Source organism: Eleutherodactylus coqui, chromosome 4, assembly GCF_035609145.1.
Source record: "Eleutherodactylus coqui strain aEleCoq1 chromosome 4, aEleCoq1.hap1, whole genome shotgun sequence".
Classification (NCBI taxonomy): domain Eukaryota; kingdom Metazoa; phylum Chordata; class Amphibia; order Anura; family Eleutherodactylidae; genus Eleutherodactylus; species Eleutherodactylus coqui.
Genome location: NC_089840.1, coordinates 14,244,209 through 14,267,890, shown reverse-complemented (window position 1 = coordinate 14,267,890; position 23,682 = coordinate 14,244,209).

The window sequence follows — 23,682 nt, the reverse complement described above, 5'->3', positions numbered from 1 at the left end:
GGACCCCGGGAACTTTGCAATGGTTGGGCATCAGTCACGATAAACTCCTCTGATGGGAGAGGAACCACTGCTTCCCAATCTGAGCAGGGGCCCGAGAACAGTTCCTGGGAGTCTGCCCGCTCCTCAGAATGTCTCATTTTCATGGAGTGAGGAGGCTGGGAGGAAGGAGGAGCAGCAGCCAGAGGATTCTGAGTTGCAGCAGTGGACGGCGCAGAACTGTGGGTGGACGATAGGTTGCTGGAAGCACTTTCTGCCATCCACGACAGGACCTGCTCACACTGCTCATTTTCTAATAAAGGTCTACCGCGTGGACCCATTAAATGTGCGATGAATGTGCGGATGCTAGAAACGTGCCTCTCTCCTAATCCCGCAGCAGTCGGCTGCGATACACCTGGATCAGGAGCTCGGCCTGTGCCCACACCTGGACTAGGGCCTCCGTGTCCTCGGCCGCGCCCACGTCCTCTAGGCCTACCCCTACCCCTCAGCATGCTGTATTACCAGTAATGCAGAAACACAACGCTGTAATTAAATGTGCCGCTTATTGGCCTGTGGTTGGAGGCTGAGTTCGCTTACGGAACGCCAGGAAATAATTTGGCGCAAGCCTGCTGTAACACTTAGCTGGCTGCCTATGATTTTGTAGAACTACTGCACCCAGCACACACGGACCCAGAACACTGAGCACAGTGACAGGCAGGCCAAATAGATTTTTTGCCCAATATTTTTTAGAAAAGGCCCACTGCCTATATTCAATCAATAATATATGTCTTCTGGCCCTGCCTCCACACTTCTGTCCCTGGAGTATTACTGCAGGGCGCAATGCTCTGCACGGCCGATATACCAAAAAAAAAAAAAGTGCAACACTGCAAAAAGCAGACTCCACAGTACTGTACACGGTTAGATGTGGCCCTAAGAAAGACCGTTGGGGTTCTTGAAGCCTACAATAACTCCTAACGCTCTCCCTGCCTAAGCACTTCTGTCCCTGGAGTATTACTGCAGGGCGCAGTGCTCTGCACGGCCGATATACCAAAAAAAAAAAAAAGTGCAACACTTCAAAAAGCATACTCCACAGTACTGCACACGGTTAGATGTGGCCCTAAGAAGGACTGTTGGGGTTCTTGAAGCCTACACTAACTCCTAACACTCTCCCTATAGCAGCTCCGGCACCAACAGCACTGTCCCTCAGCTATGTCACAATGCATCTGAGGCGAGCCGCGGGAGGGGCCGATTTTTATACTCAGGTGACACCTGATCTCGCCAGCCACTCACTGCAGGGGGGTGGTATAGGGCTTGTACGTCGCAGGGGGAAGTTGTAATGCCTTCCCTGTCTTTCAATTGGCCAGAAAAGCGCGCTAACGTCTCAGAGATGAAAGTGAAAGTAACTTGAACATCGCGTGGTACTCGTTACGAGTAATGAGCATCTCGAACACGCTAATACTCGAACGAGTATCAAGCTCGGACGAGTACGTTCGCTCATCTCTAATCTTCAATATAGAAGCAAATCTCTATTCAAGAATGTTTAAAATGGCATACCTGTATACAAGCTCACACTGATAGGTCAACATGTTTCTGACTATCTATCCATAATCATGGCTATGCACTGTGTGCTCAGTATAATTATGAAATCACTGCAGCCTTGTGTCCTCCTGCTTCCGCTCTGCAAGTTGATTAGCACTGAGTTGGACAATCCTCATAAATAAGGCCAGGCTGTGAAGTACTGGCGCAATAACAGATGGTTGTGTGTTTGCTTATTGCTCCCCCAGATGAGGGAGAAAGGACTTTTGGACTCTTGTGACGCGGTGATTGGACTTAACTCGTAGTTAACTAGTATACGGCCTTGAACTTGTTGTGCTTGGTGCACTCTTTAAAATTAAGTTGAACTTTTGTTCCCAACATAGTTGTTTGATGCCTATGGCAGTGATTCACAATAGATGAAAACGGCCACATTGCCCCTTGTCTGTTTCAGAGAGATCCAATCACAGACACCTTATGACCGTATTACCCACCAAAGCTGATCAGAGTCCCATGGCTCTGTGTTGGGTCAAAACTAGAGATGAGCGAGCATGCTCGTCCAAGCTTGATGATCGTTCGAGCATTAGCATACTCGAAGGTACTCGTTATACGCGGTGCTCCCCATATGTTTAGTAGCTTTTTTAGTCAATGGACATGCAGGGAAGGCTTTGGCACCTCCTGCTATGACGTGCCAACCCTGTGCACATCATAGCAGTGACTGGCTGGCTGGATCAGGTGACCGACAAGCATAAAAACTCAGGTCACCTGATGCTTGCCTCACACGGAGGCCGGATTAGCTGAGGGACAGAGCTGCTGTGAATGAAGGAGAGTAGTGTAGGTTAGAAGAAGCATTTAAGCAGGGATCCATTTTTAAAGAACCTAACAGTCCTTCTTAGGACTACAACTCCACTTTTGTGCATCAGCAGTTTGGCTGCCTGGGACCAGTAGTGCGCACAAAGCATTCACAAGCATCCCGGCTGTATACTGCATACTGTTACCGCTTCTATACAGTATACTGCTACTGGTGTACACAGACTAGATAGGAAGTAACAAAACTCGTTTTTCTGTTTTTTTTTTTGCTTAAAGCGTACGCCAAATCCCCCTGTGTGTGTCCTGTGGATCCACACTATAAAACAAGACTGTACGCAGTTTACACTGCCTTTTTTGGGCTTAAAGCGTACGCCAAATCCCCCTGTGTGTCCTGTCGATCCACACTATAAAACAAGACTGTATGCAGTTTATACTGTCTATTTTTGGCTTAAAGCATACGCAAAATACCTCGCAGTTCACGTAGCATTTTGACGCAGTGCATTATACAACATGATCAAGACTAGGGGTAAGGGTCGAGGACGAGTGAGGGAGGAGTAGAACGCCGCATATCTAGGCTCCCTAGCTTCATCTCACAGTTTGCAGGTCCACGTGGTAGACCATTATTAAAAGCACAACAGTGCGATCAGGTGATGACGTGGATAGCAAATAACGCATGCAGTAATTTATACACGACCCAGTCTTCCACGCAGTCCACTCATGCTAGCCAAGGGACTGGACCTGTGAATCCTCACACTGATCTTCCTTCCTCCCAGCCTGGTCACTCCAGGAAAAGAAGACATTCAGACCAGGCATACTCACAGACACTGTTCTCAGGGCCCTTCCCTGAGTCGGAAAAAATGGTTCGTGAGCCACCTGAGGAGTTTGTGACCAATGCCCAAAATTTGGACCTTTCACAGTCTCAGGGTGATGAGGGTGGGGACTTACAAGTAGTGTCTCAAGAGGTATTTGTTGATGATGATGAGACACAGTTGTCTGTCAGTGAGGTTGTTGTTAGGGCAGTAAGTCTGAGGGAGGAGCAGACTGAGGATTTAGAGGAAGAGTTGGTGGATGATGAAAGCTGACCCGGCCTGGGTTGGTAAGCCTACTGAAGACAGTGCTTCAGAGGGGGAGGCAAGTGCAGCACCAGAACAGGTTGGAAGAGGCAGTGGGAGAAGCAGGGCCAGAGCAAGTAATCCCCCAACTGTTCCCCACAGCACCTCCTCGCGTCAAGCTCCGTGCAGAGGGCTAGGTGTTCGAAGGTCTGGAGGTTTTTTATTGAGAGCGTGGATGACCGATGAACAGTGGTTTGCAACCTGTGCTGCACCAAGATCAGCAGGGCAGTCACCACTACCAGCCTGACCACCACCAGCATGCGCAAGCATATGATAGCTAAGCACCCGACGAGGTGGAACGAAGGCCATTCACCGCCTGCGGGTCACACCACTGCCTCCTCCCCTGTGTCACATGTTGGCACTGAGATGCAATCCCCCTCCCAGGATGCAGGCACAAGTGTATCCCGCCCTGCACCCACCCCTTCACCTGCACGGTCCTCCACTGCCTCCACCAATGTGTCCCAGCGCACTGTTCAGCTGTCCATAACACAAACATTAGAGCGCAAGCGCAAATATGCAGTCACCCACCTGCATGCACAATCGCTAAACGTGCATATCTCCAAACTGCTGAGCCTGGAGATGCTGCCATATAGGCTGGTAGAGAATGAGGCTTTCCACAACCTCATGGCAGCAGCCGTCCCTCGCTACTCGGTCTCCAGTCGCCACTATTTTTCCCACTGCGCCGTCCCCGCCCTACACCAGCACATGTCACGGAATATCAACCGTTCCCTCACCAACGCGGTTACTGGGAAGGTCCACTTAACCCCCGACACGTGGACAAGTGCTGGCAGGCAGGGACACTACATCTCCCTGATGACACATTGGGTTAACCAGGTGGGGGCTGGGACCGAGTCTGACCCTGGGTCCGCTCACGTGCTACCCACACCGAGGATTGCGGGTCCTACCTCGGTCATGGTTTCTCCGGCTTATTATGCCACCTCCTCCAACCCCCCCTCCTCCCCCTCCACCTCTCAATTACCATCTGTGAGCACGTCGCCTTCAGTCGGTAGCTCTGAGGCACTGCAGCCTGCCATTGGGAAGCGTCAACAAGCCGTGCTGAAACTCCTGAGCTTAGGTGACAAGAGGCACACCACCCAAGAGCTGTTACAGGGTTTGACGGAGCAGACAGATCTGTGGCTTTCGCCACTGAACCTCCAACCAGGCATGGTCGTGTGTGACAATGGCTGTAACCTGGTGGCGGCTCTGCAGCTTGGCAGACTAACACACGTGCCATGCCTGGCCCACGTGTTAAATCTGGTGGTTCAGTGGTTTCTTAAAAACTACTCCAATTTGTCTGAACTGCTCAGCAAGGTGTGTCGCGTGTGCGCATATTTCAGAAAGTCCACCACAGATGCTGCCACCCTCAGGACACTGCAACATCGCTTCCAGCTGCCAGTTCACCAACTGTTGTGCGACGTGCCCACGTGCTGGAATTCAACTTTGTACATGTTGGCCCATGTTTACGAGCAGCGTAGAGCTATTGTTTGAATATTAGCTGCAACATGCCTGATGGAGTGGTAGTCAGCCTCCGCAGTTCTTCACAGAGGAGTGGGCATGGATGTCTGATATCTGTCAAGTGTTAGAAAACTTTGTGGAGTCAATACAAATGGTGAGCGGCGATGCGGCCATTATCAGCATAACCATCCCGCTGCTTTGCTTGCTGAGAAGGTTGCTGCTAAGCATTAAGGCTGACGCTTTGTGGATAGAACAGGAGATGGGGGATGACAATACGTCACTTGATAGCCAGACCACCCTCAGCGCGTATTGGAGGAGGAGGAGGGGGGGGGGGGAGACTGCTGCCCACACTGCAGAGGGTACCCATGGTACTTCCTTCACATCTGTTCAGCATGTATCGGCTGAAGAGGAGGAGGATACTGAGAGTCATCCTCCTAGTGAGGACTAACTCATGTTAAGCTGCCTTTCCCGTGACCCTCGCGTTAGATGCATTCTGGCCAACATGGATCACTGGGTGTTCACCCTTCTTGGCCCACGGTATAAGGAGAACCTTTCCATTTTTATTCCCAAAGAGGAAAGGAGTACGAGACTAATGCGATACCACAAGGCCCTGGTGGAAAAGCTGATACTAAAGTTCCCATCTGACAACGCTAGCGGTAGAGGACATAGTTCAGTGGGCCAACTAGCAGGGGAGATGAGAGGAACAGGCAACATGTCCAGAGCAGGCAGGGGAACACTCTCCAAGGCCTTTGCCAGTTTTATGGCACCCCAGCCAGACTGTGTCACCACTCCCCAGTCTAGGCTGAGTAGGAGGGAACAGTGTAAAAAGATGGTGAGGGAGTACATAGCTGACAGTACCAATGTCCTTTGTGATCCCTCTGCTCCATACAACTATTGGGTGTCAAAGCTGGACATGTGGCACGAACTTGCGCTGTATGCCTTGAAGGTGCTGGCCTGCCCTGCCGCTAGCGTGCTATCAGAGAGGGTGTTTAGTGCTGCTGGGGGGATTATCATGGATAACTTTACCCGCCTGTCAACTGACAGCACCGACAGGCTTACACTTATTAAGATGAACTAAGGCTGGATTTCCCCAGACTTCTCTTCTCCACCGGTGGAGAAGTTAACATGAAGTATCTTTAAGCTGGAACTGGAGAACCATGCACCCTCTATCACCCCAAAAAAGGGCAGAAGTAGCTTGGTCTATCCTTTTCTGATCTTCCCCCTCCTCCTCTTCCTAAACCAGCATGTCAGCACGCTGAACAGCCAATTCTTCAGAGGGCCAAAAGGCTCTGTCAAAACAATTTTTTCTGAGGGCCGCCTCCAGGTTCTCACCCCCAATTTTGAAGAGGTTCACCACTTGAGTTCAGCAAACGTGCTGGTTCCAGCTTCATATGCCCACAGAGTCCACAAATGTAACCCAGCGCAGTGTCCAGCTATCTGACACTAAGACAGAATGAATTGTCCTATTTTGGCTACTCTAATTTCTTCATAGTACATGCTGTCTTCCCCTGGGGCACTGGTTAAAAAGCCCCTCCAGGAGAAGCAGGGGCTGGGACAGGCGGTAGCTTGCCTGTCGGTGGACCGCCACCTGGATCCTATTAAGCAAGTGCGAGCTCTATGTTAAAAAAATATTTCAGGGCTTCACCTGCACTCTGGGTAAAAAAAATCTATGAGGATAGCTGAATGCTGCGCTGGGAAAAATTTCAGTACACTGTGAACTACTGAGTAGGCGAAGGGGTGCGCCTTACCTCGTCTGGGATGGGGACAGCTGGACGCTGCGCTGGGAAAAATTTCGTGCATCCTGGGGGGTTGGTGGGGGTATTGGACAGCAATGCCAGCATGTAACACAGGAGAAAAGGCAGTGGTGTCACCTGCAGGCGGTGATTGGCCTTGGTTGCAGCTAGTGTGGTGGTTAGCTAAGATGTGCCAACACGTGTGCCTTGCTGATCATGTTCTGTCCCAAGTAAATTGTTAGGGGGTGACTGCCAGGCTCTTGCCCACAATTTGGCTTAATAGTGCGACCTGGGAGCCTTAGATGCAGCCATGCATGCTGCCCCTGCTGTTCCCTATGCGTTTCTGTGGTGTTTCCATGACTTTCTGATGTTTCCAGGTGAATCACACAACCACCGTTATGTGGAGCATGGGTCACCTTGAAAAATGTTCGAGTCTCCCATTGACTTTAATAGGGTTCGTTACTCGAAACGAGCTCTTGAGCATTACAAAAAGCTCGACTCGAGTAACGAGCACCCTAGCATTTTGGTGCTACCTCATCTCTAGTCAAAACCAGCATGCAAACTGATACTGTTCTAGCTCAACCCTCTCAGTGGAAACTCCAGCCTGATCCTCGGCACCATGTTAAACAACATCTGGCAAGTATCTAAGTTTTGGACTTGCATACTTGTAAGCCTTAAGGCCCATTTAGACACAACGATTATTGCTCAAAAATGCTGTCTTTTGAGCGAAAATCGTTGTGTGTAACTGCACTGACATCGTGCAGTTTTTGTTAAGCCGTCGCTCATTGTTGTCTTTCAGCGTGCTAAGAGACGACTATGAGCCTTATCAGGGATTCACAGCAAGATACAGCTGATACTATTGTTTCAGCTGTATCCCGCTCCCTGATAACAGACTGGGTATGAAGAACAGCTTCATACCGCTTGTCTTCTGTATTCTCCGCTCCGAGCGCTCAGCTGTATAATAGCCGGGCGCTTGGAGCAGGGAACAGCTGGATGCAGAAGACAAGCGGGGACACCTTGCTTGTCTCTGCATCCTCCGCTCGAAGTGCAAGGTGATCCTTGCGCTGTAAATGACACAACGATGATCGCTCAAAAATTGCTCAAAAGACATCTTTTGAGCAATAATTGCTGTGTCTGAATGAGTTTTTACAGACTTTGTAGCCGCAGCGGTAAAACCCACCACCTCTAGCCAAGACCCCAAAGATCTGTTGTCACTAATAAATAAACTTGGTGATAAAATACTTTCTGCTGTTGATGCTCATCTGGAACAAATCCAACTTTATTGTTTAAAACTTCCTGCCATTTTGAATCCACACGTAAAATATTCAAATGTCTTCTAATTATATTAATTACATGGTTACACTGTTCGCTATAAGTAGTGGAAAAAACACCATTCTCATATTTCGTACCTTGTTCTTTATCCCCAATTAAATCAGCTCTATCAATGTCAGAAACAATGCCTTCTGTCCTATCCGGGGAACATTTAGGATATTTAGGTTCATTTTTAACTTTGACAACTTGCATACAGAAATCCTCATTGTGTGAGCAGTTTCTTTTGGTTCTAACCAATTTTTGTGATGGTGGGGTCTTCCCCCAAACCACAGCATGTCCGATCTCTGTTGAGTTGTCCCTGTTTGCCCCTCATAGTAGACATTCTTGGAACCAAGGCTGGCTCCAGGTTTATATGGGCACTCAGGCAATAGAGTCTCAGAGGGTCCCTATTTCTAATGAGTCGGCAGTCAACACCTCATCAATGACCCCAAAATAAATCCACGACAGTTGGCGCCCAACGTGGGGCCGTGGTCGATTTGGATCTGTAGGGACCAAACTTTGAAGGACATGGTCGCACGAGACAATCCTAGAGAAACTGGTGGGCCCAACCAAAAATCTGAATGCAGTAAGATAAATTATCTATACCTGTGTGACCAGTTCCAGGCTTGTCTGTGTGTCCGTGCCCAATCCTGTCAGTCCAGATCCGTCAGACAGGTAGCTTATGTCTTGTCCACGCTATACAGAACCTGTCACATTTTAAAAGGAATGGTTTGCACCCTTTTCGAGCCGCTCTTCCCCCCCCCCCCCGAGCCTCCCGACTTCAAGTTAAACTAAAACAACTTGGTTAAAATCTGTGTTTCATATTCTATTCATATACCTCTTGTAATTACTAATGATTAATTTTGTTTAAAGTTGTTTGAATATTTTGGCAGCTTTCTAATATCTTTCGATGTAGCAGTGCTGGGAGAGTGAGATAACAGTTATGTTGAAAAGGTGGGGCTGTCATTCTCAGACTTCACTCTTTGTTCAGGGTCAAAAGACAGAGAAGACCAACTGCATAGTCCACCATGATCATGGAAAAAGACACAAGTGTTTAATACAGCATATAACAGCTTCAGTAAATAAGAGAAATAGAATAATATCTCAGTCACTCAGCCAACCTTTTCACCCAATTTGTCAAAAATAGCACTCATTCACAATCTCATCTCAATAGAATCATGTACTTTATAATAACACTCACTTCAATGTTTTTCAACTGATGTATGCTTGTCACACTTTTTTTCTGTGTATCTGCATGTCCTGATACACCTTCAAATGGGGGAGGGGGGATGGGTGGCAGGGCAGACTTGACCGCATCGATGGATGAGAGTTGATGACTAGAGATGAGCGAGTACACTCGCTAAGGCTAACTACTCAAGCGAGTAGTGCCTTAGCTGAGTATCCTCCCGCTTGTCTGTAAAGATTCGGGGGCTGGCGCGGGTGACAAGTGAGTTGCGGCGGTGAGCAGGGTGAGCGGGAGGGAGAGAGAGATCTCCCCTCCGTTCCTCCCTGCTCTCCTCCGCTGCTCCCCGCCTGCTGCCGGCCCCCGAATCTTTAGAGACGAGTGGGAGGATACTCGGCTAAGGCACTACTCGCTCGAGTAATGTGCCTTAGCGAGTATACTCGCTCATCTATTAATGACCTGTGCTCAGACTGTGATGAATGTAAAATGTGTGATGCAGATATTCACCCGCCCCACCCCCCCTCTGCATAAGACTTTACTTGTTTGTGATCAGAATCGAAGGGGTGGAACTATATGATGTAGAAGTATGTAATAGGTCATCCCTGTCTTGTCCACAAAGGGGGGTAAGAATCTTGGGCAGTCAGAAAAAGTTAGGTTTTTTTTGTCTCAAATTTGATGAGACATTGCAGGCAGGATCAGATTAATAATGAATTGCTTAAAGGATATCACATTTCCAATGTGGATAGATGTTTGCAGATTATTCTGCCTTGTTGTAATTCATGTCTCTGTTATTGGTGCTGTCATCTTACAAGCCTTATCTGCATCCATCAAATTCTCACAGGATGGATTGGTACAGGTTAAGACCTCAGGTGCCATTTCAGAAGAGTTTTGTAAACTAACTGCTCTCTTGGTGCATCCAGCTCATGTGTTTGTCCTGACAGCAGCTGCAGATACTCAGCTTTCTGCAGGTCCTGACAAATGGTGGGCCACCTCCAAGACAGACATAGGGAAATTGGATGTACCCCCTATGATGGCATATTTGAAACCAGGATACACACCCCTGGGACAAACAGTATCCCTTTAGTTGGCCACAAGAAAATGTTGTTGGGGGACAAGTGGGAGACTTGGTTCCATTGGGGGTTAGGCGCAAGATACGTCCTCCAGCAAACACCCCTCTTTTTCAGTCAAGAGAAGACACAAGGAGGTGTCCATGTGGACACCTACCGCATGGTCCATGACCTCCGCGAGGGGAACAGGGTTACGGTTCTGGACTACCCCCTAGTGGTCCTCACCCCTCATGACATCCAGAGCATATGCACACAAGTGCAACCCAAGCACTTATCTTTGGCCTGTCAGATCCAGCCCTCTTTGTGCCTCATAGCATCTTTTTCCAATGTTGTACTACCTTGAACCTGGCTACTCTTCTTCCAATTGAGTATCCTGGTTCAAAGGGGGAGGGGAAGGCATAGGTGATCTAGGTATTGCAGATCAGCTTTTTTATTTTATTTTTTTATTATCAGCATGATTGTCTAGCTTTGATGCAACAAGAAAATTCAGGTCTTAAAAATAGTTACTGGAACCCCTTGTTAACAATGCATATTTTGAGTTTTTTGTAGATGGTACCAGGGTGAGAATTGACGACCCCACACTGGATATGCCGTGGTCACATAACAAGATGTCCTAAAAGCAAAAGCTTTGTCTCCGCATGTCGCAGCACAAGAAGCAGAACTGAAGGCCCTCACTGAGGCGAGTACAGTGGCAGAAGGTAAGACGGCAACCATTTACACTGATTACTGGTATGCATTTGGCATAGCTCATGATTACGGCCCAATATGGAAGGCCAGACAGTTTCTTACCTCAGCAGGACAGTCAATTAAGAATGGTGCAGCAGTGCAGAGTCTCATGGAGGCCCTATTCCTACCTGACAAAGTGGAGAGCTCACACCAATTCCTACACTGGAGAAGCAAGGGGCAACATGATCGTAGAAAGCACAGCAAAGACAACGGTCTTCAAGCCATGGAAGAAAAGAAGATATTGACAAACTTTGGACATTGACAAAACTTTGCACATTGATATGCTAAGGACTTTACAGTTACAAGCCAGCAAGGAAGAAAAGAAAAAATGGACTAAAAATGGGAGCAGCAGAACAGGACGGCGTATGGTGAGCAGTCAACAGAACTTGTCCACCATGGTCCTTGTGTCCCATGCTGGCCCAGCTGATGCATGGAAAGATGCACCTATCAAAAGCAGCAATGACGTCAACGCTTGAACGAGGACGGGTGGCTCCTGGGTTCTCTGCAGCTGCTGCATCATTTGTCCAATCTTGCATGATCTGTGCCATGGGCAACAGGGCAGAAGTAAATTGGCCACATAACACTTGCCTGGGCCACTCTACCCATTTCAGAGATTGCAAATTGACTACATTCAGCTTCCACTTGTTGGGAAGTATGAATATGTGCTTGTTGTTGTTAATGTCTTTTTAAGGTTGGAGGCCTACCCTGTTACCAAGGTAAATATGCAGGTAACCGCACAGAAGCTCATGAATGAGGTAATCTGCAGATAAAGGGTACCGGAAGTGATTGAGTCAAACAAAGGTACACACTTCACAGGTGAAATAATGCAACACATCATGTCTGCTCTGGGTACATCCCAGGCCTTTCACACACCCTACCATCCACCGTGTAGTGGGAAATTAGAAAGGATGAATGGTACTCTGAAATTTAAGATACAAAAGGCAATGGAGGAAACAGCAAACCTTGGACTGATTGCCTTCCCTTAGCCCTTTTTTTTTAGTTAGGTACATACCTAGCAGCAGAGGAAAAAAAAAAGTTTGGAACACTGTGTATTTAGAACACTGTCATAGGTTTTCGCTAAAATTTTGCTTCACTTTTACCTACAGTGCACCCTGCTTATGCCACTCACCGTGCCAGCATTACAACGCCCTCAGTCCAGCTACCTTGCTGCCTCTGGAGAAAGTGGGGAGAAGTGGAAATGATCACCAGATAGTGTTTTTCCTTTCAGATTGATAGGCATGACTATGTACTAGCTAATGGCCCAGGAGACAGGGGATTCAGTCATTAGATAACCCTGATTTTGCACTCTTTGTGGATGGATCGAGGTATGGTCAAGAAGGCAGGTTCCCCTAGGGAACTTCACAGATGGGTACTGTGCTGTTCGGAAGGATGGCACCCCAGCACGGAGACAAGTCCAGTCCCTAAGAGATGTCTATTGGGTGTGTGGTGACGGGAAGATACGCACCAGACTCAAAGAGGACTGGACTGGAGAATGTGCCCTCGCAAAAGTCTTAATGCCCTTGCACACACTACCTGACAATGCCGCAAAGAACAAAAGAGAACAAACCCCCACACAGAACAAAAATAGAAATCGAGACCCCAGGAGGTAGCTTTGACCCCACGTTTACATAGATGCCATAGGGGTGCCTAGGGGGGTACCAGATGAATATAAAGGCAGGGATTAGGTAAAAACAGGATGGGAGTCGTTATTTACCATTTGCATTGTTAAAAAACGTAGATTGGTTAAACTATATCTATTATAACCAACAGAGACTTGTAAATTACAACAGAGATGCCTTACAGGGAATTGCTGACCAGCCAGGACCCATGGTAGCAGGCCGCAAATAGGGATCTCTATTATGTGTGTATTAATTATCTTAATCGTTGTAGCTTGCTGTGTAATCCCCTGTATCCAGAGGACCTGTGAGACCGCTGCTGTGAGTGCTGCTCCCACCATGAACCTGCTGAACGTGTCCTCAGAGAATGTGAACAAGCCTCATAACCCCTTGAAGCCTCTGACCCCTGTCTACAACACACTCCAGCCTTAGGGACAGATTACCCTCCTTGGAACGATTTAGTGGCTACGGGGGACTCAGGCTTGCTGTGGTCCAGTCGCAAGGGCAATGAAAAACCCCGTGGTAGACCCGGAGAGCTTGCCTTGGTTGGCTCGAAGGGCCTGCCTCGATCTGGGACATCGAGGAGGGTCAACCGTTGAGGATTGTGGGGTAGTGTAGGGACAGTTAGTAAAACAGACAGTTTCAAGGGGGGGTTGTGGAGGATATATATATATGTCTATTTCACTATCTGAGCCAGTAGAATAGAATGAAATGTGCCTGTACTGGTAACCGTTATCAGAATATGCAGCTTGATAGAAACACACGCTCCTAACCTCAGGACACATTTTTTACACGCACATAACCCTCAGGCGTCATTTGACGACACATTGCTCATTCCCACCCCTGCCCCCTCCATCGAACTCAGAAAGATGGTGCTGGCTCTTCATCTGAAAACACATGATGGCGGACGTCCATGACGACAGCAACTCACGCAGGACCGGATGCAAAAAGACCATAGTAGGACCACCCAATCCCATTCTTTGATTTCCAACAATATATTGCTTCCTTCTGCCCTTAAAGGGCAATTAACCCTTAATGCTATAAAAGATGCTTTACACCTACTAATAAACAGAGTCAGGAAGACTTTCTACACTGACAGTCTTGTCCGTGTGATCTCTTCCATTGTGCGCACAATCTCTGAACATAAATCTGGAAGGGTGCAAACATTCCTATTGATTACGCCGTGGACCCCAAAATAAATCCACGACAGGGGACAGCTGTGCCAACTGCAGCGGCCGGAGCAACAGGGGAGGTTAGTATGTAGTTTTTTTATTTTATCAATTTAAATAAAATTAAAATTGGGGTCCGACTGACCCAGCAGTCCGGGCCCCCTCCCCTCTTAGACCCTTGTGCAGTGGGCCCGGGCACCAGCCAGGTGCTGGCGCAGACCTTACTTGAGAAGTTTCCTACAACAGCTTCTTCTAGCAGCAACAGTGGCATATTTAATGTACCTAACATACTGTTTTAGCTGAAACCAGCGGAAATGATATGAATTTAAATATCTATATTTAAGCAGCCAATCTTTTATTCTGGCTAACGAATTAATACGATGCGCAGCGCAGATAGCGGCGTGCGGCTGAGAATCCACTCTGCATATTGGTGGTGATGTATAACCCGCACTCTAACCATCCCTTTATTGTACAAAGGGAGAATGTTCTCTCCTGTATTGTTTCTCATTGTTAGACCTGTCATACCCGGCAAGGTAATTAGATTTATTTGTTTATGCTGTTCAGGTATTTCGCGCCGCACGCTAAATCATATTCCAAGCAGTCACAAAAGGTTATACAACATATCATCGCCTCGGCTCGCAAATCGCTTTAGAGTAAATCTTAAAAAAGGAACAGAATTACAAATGAAATCTGTTCAGTTGTGATATAAGTTCGGCGCGGAGAAGAACATATAGTTTACATTAGGAAATTAGCATATTTCACACTCGGGAGGACGCTTAGAAATTCCTTTATTGGGAAGAAACTGTTTACCGGAGGGGATGGATGGGAGAATGGATGGAAATGATTTTATTCGCGGGAGTAGAGGGGAGTCGTTAAATAAAGCCGCCGCATGGCTTCGGGTTTTAGCGGTGTTGCTTTCTCAACTGGAAACTATTTATTCTTTTGGCAGTCTGATGCTTATATTCTGTCTCCACTTCCAGCCCAGCTATACGTGCTGCACATGTCTGGTCACCAGCTGGTAGAGGGGGCACCAGGTGTAGGTAGGTTGGTGGCAATCTTCCTACTTGGGGCTGCCCAGCCAGTGGCGCTACATGAATCGTCCTCCTTCTGGCTATGTCTCCTCCCCTCTGATGTTCCGAATCGTTGCTGTCAGCCAATTGGTGCCCCCACGACACAATCACTTAGTTCTACTGCTGTATTTATGTTCTGAGCTTGGTTCTGGTATTGTATCTATGTACTGAGCTTAATTTTGCTGCCATATTTATGTTTTGAGTTTGGTTCTGGTGCTATATTTATGTACTGAGCTTGGTTCTGGTATTATATTTATGTGCCGAGCTTAGTTCTGGTGCTGTATTTATATTATGAGTTTGCTTCTGGCATTGCATCTATGTGCCGAGCTTAGTTCTGGTGCTGTATTTATATTATGAGTTTGCTTCTGGCATTGTATCTATGTGCCGAGCTTAGTTCTGGTGCTATATTTATATTATGAGTTTGCTTCTGGCATTGCATCTATGTGCCGAGCTTAGTTCTGGTGCTGTATTTATATTATGAGTTTGGTTCTGGTATTGTATCTATGCACTGAGTTAAATTTTATTGCCATATTTATGTTATGAGTTTGGTTCTGGTGCTGTATTTATGTACTAAGTGTAGTTCTGGTATTGTATCTATGTGCCGAGCTTCTGGTGCTGTGTTTATATTATGAGTTTGCTTCTGGCATTGCATCTATGTGCCGAGCTTAGTTCTGGTGCTGTATTTATATTATGAGTTTGGTTCTGGTATTGTATTTATGCACTGAGTTAAATTTTATTTCCATATTAATGTTATGAGTTTGGTTCTGGTGTTGTATTTATGTACTGAACTTGTTTCTGGTGCTGTATTTATATTATGAGTTTGCTTCTGGCATTGCATCTATGTGCCGAGCTTAGTTCTGGTGCTGTATTTATATTATGAATTTGCTTCTGGCATTGCATCTATGTGCCGAGCTTAGTTCTGGTGCTGTATTTATATTATGAGTTTGCTTCTGGCATTGCATCTATGTGCCGAGTTTAGTTCTGGTGCTGCATTTATATTATAAGTTTGGTTCTGGTATTGTATCTATGCATTGAGTTAAATTTTATTGCCATATTTATGTTATGAGTTTGGTTCTGGTGCTGTATTTATGTATTGAACTTGTTTCTGGTGCCGTATTTATATTATGAGTTTGCTTCTGGCATTGTATCTATGTGTCAAGCTTAATTCTGACGTTGTATATGTTATAAGCTTGGTTCTGGTGCTGTTTTTATAATATGAGCTAGGTTCTGGTAAAGTATTTATGTTCTAAGGTGGGTTTATGCTTTTATTTATGCTATGAGCTTGGTTATGATGCTACATTTATTTTATGAGTTTAGTCTTGGTATTGTATCTATGTACTGTGGTTGGCTTATGCTCTATTTATGTTATGAGCTTAGTTCTGGGGCTGTATTTGTGTACTTAATTTGGTTCTAGTGTTGCATTTATGTGCTGAGCTTGATTTTGATGCTGTATTTATGTTATGAACTTGGTCCTGGTACCGTATTTATTCACTGGCCTTTTCTGGTGAGGGTACGCTGCTATCTTGCTGGTTTTTTGCACAAGCAGAATACAGTCAGACTGCCTATCAGTGAAATATATAAACTAAGGCTGCACTAATCCTGCAGTCCAACTTAAAGCGGTTATATGCAATGGTGCAATGCTTTGGATGGGTTCTCTGACCTATCTTTTGTTTGTTTGTCTGGAGAAGAAAGTCCCGTTTAGGTTCTCAATACCCAGTAGAAAAGGTGACGGATCCAGCTGATCCGGGCCCCTCTCTCCATAGAGCCCATAGCAGTTGCCTTTGTGCTCTTTACTCCTTTCTCCATATGCTTTAAGGCCACGCATTCTTATATATTCTTTATGGCTCATTCAGCAAGTAAGGGGTGGTCTCCTACACATTTCAGTTTCCCCCAGCTATAACAGATGAACCCAGTGGATCCAATCAGCAGACGCCTCTGTTATTGTTGGGGAAACACAATGTAAATACTTATCTTCAAAAATTTTAAAGGAGTTTGACAGAAATAGGAAGTTTTTCCCTTATGCACAAGCATGGGGGATAATGTTCTGATCGGTGGGGGTCTGACCACTGTGATGGGGTCCGAGGTCAATGCATGTGGGAGACGTGTTGGTTTTTTTTGGCTGTTAAAAGTAAAACCTATGCTAGTGTGTAATATGCCTTTAAATTGAAAGCGTCATTGTGGTGGTGGTGGTGGGGGGGGGGGGGGTGCAGCCGTGCAAAGACGCAGGGTAGGGTGGTACTGCCAAAAAAGGTGACCACCTGCCAGAGTTTTGCACTATGTAAGTTATGATATATTCTAGCAACTTTTTGAAGTCATCTGACTTCCACTCATTTAATTACTATGCAAATCAATGGGCAGCCATTCACTGTAATGAATATTGGTGATCCCTCGGAGCAATAAATGGGGTTGTTGTAACTCTCAGCTCTGGTTATAAAAGGGAATTCCAGTGCCCCGCCCCCCCCCCCCCCACTCCAATGCACATGTATTGATTAGATGTTTTTCTTTTACTACTGCTATCAAGGAATTATGCAGTTTGGTAAAATATGTAGTTGGTACAGGCTTTGTTCTGTTACTATATCTATGCTTTAGGCTTGGCTCTGATACTGTATCTATGCACCAATCTGATTATGTGATGGCTGTATTTAGAATTCATGCTTTCCTAGGCATTTATAGTGCTTACACCCCCTATTTGGTAAGTCAGGTTAAAACTGCCGTCTACACGCTTTAGATACCCGTTGGCCAAACACTCGCTTAACTGACAGCTATCGCTCCTGACTCTCCCATAAACATGCACACTCAGCTGAGAGGTCATGGGCTTTCACTGTTGAGGAGAAAATACGCTATTACTAGAAACCTCTGGCAAAGACGTATATCTTGTGGTAACATACATACAGTAAGCGAACCAAGATTACTATACAAATATGCTAAACCAACCAAGCTTACTAAATAGATACAGTACCAGAACCAAGCTTACTAAATAAAAACAGTACCAGAACCAAGCTGGAGTCTGCTAGACAAATGGATGGAAGTCTGTGGGAGGTCTGGTGGCCATGGATGCCTGGGCGCCGCCCCATCCCTTTCATAATCTGACTGCAACCATTGGCCACAAATTCCCCTTAGTCCGAGCTACTGTCCCGCCAACGTGACAGCTGTTACAGACAGCCAAGCTGAGCCTACAGAACTTGGCTTTTGATTCAATAAAACGCATTGACTTGCGCGAACCTTCTAACTGCAGAAGGGATGTCTGAAGGGCTTCAGCGTAGACTCTTCGACTGCTTCAGGGAGTATCCCCTGCTTCTGGCCATGCAGCGTAGCTGCCTCACTCTGACCCTCCCTCCTGCACAGAGAACTCCACCCTCACTTAAAGGTACATCCACCTCCTATGACATACTAAATGCAACACAAGGTATAAGAACTATGAGAACAAATAAGTTATGCAGTACCCCGCTACATACAGATGTGCAGAAACCCACTCATTACAATCTAGCAAATACAGAATAGAGTGCTAACTGAGAGGCCGACCTCATTTCACATGCTTGGAGAGAGTCGAAATACCCTACATTAATTGGTTATTGAGAAAACACAGACAACAAAGCGCCATCTGCGTCTGCCAGTCTTTGCGCGCCCTAAAGATTCAATATTGTGGGTCATAATAATCTAGCAGCCCCACAGCTGTAATACATGGATGGTAATTGTTTGGGCTCATTCTGAAACAATGTATCATGATCAGATCGGCCGTACAGATGGCACCGGCGCATCGGATGACAAAACGCTCTATTAAAGTATATTTTGTTCAATTTCACATAATGACATTTTAGCTGCAGACCGAAATGATTCATCATTTGATATTCACGTTCTGCACGCTAATGCCATTCTTCCTGCGGGCATGCAATGTACATTTCTTTAATTAGTGTTTATGTATAAATGTGTTTACTGCCTTTTAGAGCTTTTACTTGACATCCCTTTATAAATGTCTGCTGCTCGGGCTGTTGAGCATCAGGCAGCGGTATCCAGGACAGACAGAGAATATGTCAATGGAGAAACTACTGCAACTTGGATGTATTGGGGGGGAAGCAAAAGTGCTTCAGTGTGGAAGGCGAGACAGCAGGAGCCATGAAGGCCTGAGACTGCCTGGAGCACCCGGGCCCCAATGCAAAACCGGTAAGGGGGCTCCAATTATAATGCCTTATTCATAGTATTGGGCTCCTTATATGGGGAAGAGGGGCCTTATGGGTTCCCTAAGGCTCCTGGGCCCGGGTGCAACTGCATCCCCTATAGTTACACCCCTGCCGGGATGCATCATTCGTGTACACCCAATGGCCCCTTTGTTATAGCCCTGGTCCTCTTATGATTAGCTCTTCCTTGTATGGAAATTCTCCCCGGAGTGCAGCATAGAAGCACGTGAAAAATTTTCCGTGGATCAGTTTCAGTGCAAGTCCACATTAGATGGAAAAAATGAGCAACCTGAGCGACTTCCAACGAGGCCGGTCATCGGTGCTAGACTAGCCTTGGTCAGATTTTCAATGCCAACTGCGTTGGGTTTTCTTGTGTAATGTGACAAGTATACCAAGAATGGCGTGATCGAGAAATAACATCCATTGAAAAGGAATCCTCTGCACAGAAGCAATTCGTCACTGAAAGGGGTCAGAGGAGGATGTCAGGAATCATTCTGATGAACAGGAGTCAAGAGTAGCCAATTACAACATTGGTGTTCCAACTAACATGTCTGAAGGCTCAACTCGCCGTTCCTTAGCACGGATGGGCTATAACAGCAGACGACCGGTCCTGTGCCATTGTGTCAAAAAGAAACAGAAAGACGAGATTCCAGCAGACAAAAGGGCGCAAAAATTGTATCACTGAGCAGCGGAAAAACATCGACTGATACTTTCGCTATGTTCAAGTCAATGAGTCTAAATAAACTACATCTTGTGATTAGCAGGACCAAGTAGTCCCTAATGGTGAGCACAGAGATGATTTTTACAGAGGACCGACCTCACTTACAAGACTCTAGATGTACTGTGGATGATGAGCCTTTTGATGTACGTTGGTGGCTCCAAATGCTTATCCCTTTCATCACCAACAGCCATTGATGCTCTAGCTTCCAGGTCATATTCTGCAGTCCTGGTATTCCCACTTTCAAAATATCACAACTTTGTTTCTTCCGGTGACATAAACGTAGCATATAATGTAGAGAAAGATTTTTTAAGAATTTCTAAGTAGGGCAAAGTGGGAAAAGACACAAATAGACCCTTTGTGGGACGCTTTGTTCTTACAACATTCATGGTTCAATGACATGTTATCTGTATTCTGTGATTCAACAAATTGATGTAGTTTTTTATGTAGCACTACTTAAAGGGGTTGTCCATCTACTGGACAACTCCACTTCAAGAGCACTGCCGACATTAAAACAATAAACTGAAGTATACTTACCCTTCCACATGTGCTGGGAACCCGCACTGCATCTCTGCTGCAGTCCCAGTGATTGCTGTGACACATGTCACCTGACCGCTGCAGCCAATGAGTGGCAGCAGCATCACCTGCTTGAACTCCTGGCATCATGGCACTCAGGAGAATGGGGCGTGACACTGCAGCCTCTTATTGCCTACATCAATCACATGATTTTCTTAGACATCATATGTTACAACAATCATAGGGACCACAGTGGGCTGTGTCATGATGTACAGTTGCGTCGTAGAGGTTCAGGGTTTGTATGGAGCGGGATTAGAGGTCCATCCTGCTCCATACAATTTGGGTGTAGGCCATCTTGGACAGCCAACATCCGCTCACAACAGCCACAATCTGTGTTCATGCTGATTGCAGCGGTTAACCTTTTAAATGCTGCCATCAATGCACCAGTGGCATTTAAATACCCCGATCAGAGTTTGTCAGCTACCGATCAGCCCCCGTGATTAGATCTGGGGGCCTTCTGAAAGCCCCAGGGCTGCCATTGCAGATTGCTTAATAAGCCATGCCTGTGGTGTGGCTTGATAGACTGCCTATTAGGTTGTGATATAATATAATGTTATCGTATTACATTATACTACAGGAGCGATCAAAGACTGCAAGTTCAAGTCCCCTATGGGGACTAAAAAAAAAATGTAGAAATGAGTAAAAATAATTGGTGATTGTTTGACCACTTATACAGTATGCTGCAATACTATGGTATTGCATTACATTGTATTTTAAAGGCTTCCTATTAAAGATGTGCCACTGCTCACAAGTACATATTAATAGCAAACAACCAGGGCATAAGGCCTCAGGTTGCCGCGGCATCGGGTGGCACCCTTGCAATCTTATTGCAGCAGGGCCATTCAGGACATTGAAATCCCTATTGATCGGGGGAATTAAATGCCTCTGTCAGAATTACTAATTATCAATAAAGGAAATTAGCTACAATTGGCTGTCCGCATGCTGGATAAGTCATGGTTACATCCGGTCTGTTCAGCCTCCTCTCTCCTTCCCGGTAAAGCAGGCGCACGTGGAAATGTTCAGCAATTATCTTTCTTACAATACGAGAAGCGGTAACAGAAATATCCGCCAAACAAGGAATAACACTAATTGCTTGCTCCCGCAGTCGGCTGGCAGGGTTTGTGACCTCGACTGAGGAAATAATAACTTGTGACTTTACATTTTAATTAATATATTGTAGTGAATTTTTAATCCCCCCCCCCCTCCCCTCATGTATAATTATTGAAAAACTTTTAAAAGCTTCTAAGTGGAGCGAAATGGAAAATAAACAAAATTCCGCCATCTTGGGGGTGCGGGGTTGTTTTTAGGGTGTGCACACTCAGCAAAAATGACAGAACTTTATTCTGTGGGTCAATATTATTATGAGGTTTTTTTTCTGTACAACTTTTAAAAGATAAAATATCTTTGCAAAAGCCTAAAAATTATTGTCTGCCGCCATAGTTTTTTTTATTTTTCCGTCATCATAGTTGTGTGAGGTTTCATTTTGGAGTACATACAACTTTTTTCTTATCACTTTATATGAACATTGTTTTTTGCAGACGGGGAGGATCAAAAAAGCGTAATTCTGGAATTCTGCACTTTATTTTCCAGACGATGTTCACCGTGTGTGAGACGAATGTATTACTTTGATAAATTGGACTTTTACGGACGCTGCGAAACCAAAAATGGTTTGTTTTGGTTTCCTAATTATAAATGTAGGAGAAGAGTTCTTTATTTGACTTTTAATACATTTCATTCTTCCGAATAACTAATAAAGTGTTTAAATTCCTTTTTACACTGTTTTTTAGTTCCATGAACTTGTAATCACTTTATCCCTCCTGCAGACAGTCTAACAGGTAGTCTATCAGAAGGCCCCCAGCTGCTATGGCAACCGACCGGCAAGAGGGGTGTACAGGACCTCATAAAACTAATCGGATCATTAAAATGAAATTGTCAGAACCAGCCGTGGTATCTACAAGGTTAGCAGCTGCAATCAGCATTAACGCTGATCATGGCTGTTGTGCGAAGGCATCAGCTGTGAGATAATAGTTGGAACCCACATTGTATGGAGTGAATCAACTCCCAATCCCCCTCCATGCTAACCCTGAATGCACAGGACTTAATTGTACGTCCTGTGCCATTAAGGAACATTTTTGTTCATTGTATTGTTTCTCCTCATCCTACACCATAATTAGGCAGAGTTCAGAAAACATTCTCACATTCAATGTCAATTTATTTCTTTTTATGTTCTTGGCTTCTGCAGTGTGGTTGCTGGTTATAGCACACGCCATGTGTTTTTAAATCTTGTGTTTACTTTTAGCATCTTGTTCCTAGTCCAGCTTACTCTTGTCAGTGTAGCCTTGTTGTTATGCTTAAATCTAGGCCTTTTCTTTCTATTCTCATGGTTTTTGTTTGTTTGTTTCACTGCTTGCATCAGCCTTGTCTTATTTCATATGTTAGCTTTGATTAGTTTAAGTTACTTGTTTCTGGGTCTGAATTCCCTCTCACTGTCTTTCAGGGTCAGTGTTTCAATAGAGTTGACAACAGGGAGATCTGAGTGTTACTCAAGGACGATAGTATCTGGTGTTAGGGTCAGTGTCAGATTAGGGAGAGTTGGATATAGGAACACTTATTTCTTTGTCTATCCTTTATCTGCTCCATTATCTGACTCTGGTCATCATCTAATTACAATCACTATTGCTGTCATGTATTGATGAGTTCTTAGTCCTGCATTTGTGTTTCCTATTGGTGTTGATACATGCTTCATATATTCCCTTGAACACATTTCAGCCCTACTGTAATCCTGTGATTATCTAAGTACTGGGAGACACAGTTTGTATGTAGGAAAGGTGCCTATTATGGGTGAAGTAAAATTATGCCTTCTAGTGTCCAGTTGGCATCTAGTAGCTGCTCTGAATAGCTGGTTTTGATAGAGGGCAGGAGTGTAACTATAGGGGATGCGGTTGCACCTGGGCCCAAGAGCCTTGGGGGGCCCATAAGGCCTCTCCTCTCCATATAGGGAGCCCAGTACTATGAATAAAGCATTATAGTTGGGGGCCCTGTTACAGGTTTTGCATTGGGGCCCAAAAGCTTCAAGTTATGATTCTGATAGAGGGGTTTGTGGTTTTAGGAAATATTCAAAGGAAGGTTTCATGCACACAGTCATGCAGGGAACTTGTCCTCACATTTCAACATACTAAACCACAGTGATAGAATAGGGAAGTTCATATGGTTTAAAAACAAATTTGCAGAAATCAAGTTTATAAATTTCCCGCGTTGCATGTAAATGATGGAGACCGGTGTGATGGGCAGGCCAGTCCATCTCTCCTGTCTGTAGGGTTTCGCATTACCAGCCCCTCTATGCTGCTGTGATGTGGATGACAAACTAGACATCATCAACAGAGCTATACATATCTTGCAAGTCTGTAAATTGGCGCATACATAAAGAAGATTGCCGTATCTGCCCACGAAGG